Source organism: Elephantulus edwardii, unplaced genomic scaffold (assembly GCF_000299155.1).
Source record: "Elephantulus edwardii isolate Elephantulus edwardi_28Jun2011 unplaced genomic scaffold, EleEdw1.0 scaffold00015, whole genome shotgun sequence".
NCBI lineage: Eukaryota > Metazoa > Chordata > Mammalia > Macroscelidea > Macroscelididae > Elephantulus > Elephantulus edwardii.
The window spans coordinates 13,172,463-13,173,785 of NW_006399765.1; the positions used below are offsets into that span (position 1 = coordinate 13,172,463).

The 1,323-nt window shown below is 50.6% G+C and overlaps 1 pseudogene; it reads right to left on the reverse strand.

The window, feature by feature from the left end:
- Positions 1–315: 315 nt before the first annotated feature.
- Positions 316–1,116, reverse strand: LOC102852435 (annotated as a pseudogene).
- Positions 1,117–1,323: the final 207 nt, after the last annotated feature.

The following is a 1,323-nucleotide window of genomic DNA, read 5'->3' on the forward strand; positions in this document are numbered from 1 at the left end:
GGAGTTGAAGGTACCGCCTTCCACCCAACAACCACATGTCTTATACCTCAACTGATCCAAGGAAACCCAGGTGTTCACTTGATCCCTCCAACCCTTCCTGCTCTCAGGCTCCAGTCAGTGCTGAAATGCTAGATTCTCAGGCTGAGCCCCCAAACCTTCAGCTTCCCCATCATATAGGCCCCTAATTCATGCTAAGGGATACTCACTTCCTCCAGTCTTGTAAGCCACACTAGGTCCCCCTCTGCATATACACACATACATACACACACACAGACACACACTCTTAGGTGTTGAAATAGTGATGTCAAGGCCCCTTCACACCACAAACTTGTTCCTGATGCTCTTGGTGGCTGTGTCTGCGTGGGCCTGGTAACCGAGAATGGCTTTTTGTCGAGAGGCCCAGGTGTTCTTTGTATACACGCCCAATATGCAGCACGCTGGCCTGGTTCTCTACCTCCTGTGTCCACACTGAGATCTTGTCTCCTTTGGTGCGGATATTGACGACAGCCCCACACACCTCCCGGCTGTGGTCCTCAAAGCTCTCTCCAATTAGACACAGCAGTGTCTCCAACCAGAGGCGGTCAAGCTTGCTGTGGCGCTGGTGTTTGGCAAGGCTGACCAGCCAGCAGCCACCCCACTTATTCCTGCTGTCTTCCCACATGGGCCGGATGCCATCCTTGAACAGCCAGAAGAGAGCTTACTGGCCAGCTGGATGTGGCTGTACATCGCCCAGAAGTCTTCCACAGTGTCCACCTTGATGACCAGATGCAGGTTGTCCTGCCAGGCCCGGCTGTTGTCATTCTTGAAGAACCACAGAGCCCACCTGTTCTGCAACTGGTGCAGCTCCAGCTCTACCTCCACAGGCCCCTCGTCCTTTCTCAGAGGCAGCAGATCCTGGGAGGAGTACAGCACCATCTTCTCTTTCATCAGCATCGCCGCTGCTGCCTCCAGCTCCTCCACTCTCTCCTCTTTTTCCATCTTCTCTGCCTCCTTCCCATCCTTCTCTTTCCCCACCTTTCCCCACTTCTCTTCCCATTCTTTCACCTCTTCTTTTTTGTCTTTCTCCCACTTTGGGATTCCGCTCCCGACATGTCTTGCAGGGCTAGTAGCAGCCATGCTGCATCCACCTCCAGATCCTTTGTCTTATGTTTTCAATCCAGAGATCAATGATGTTTGTTACCACATGTGTCATATTAAGTTATAAAACATTAGTACTATAATTATAAGGCAACTAACAACAAAATGTTGTGGTGTTGGAGAAGAGTATCTAATATCCCATGAACTGTCAAAAGAACATTTATGTGTTGGAGAAAGTGCAGCCAG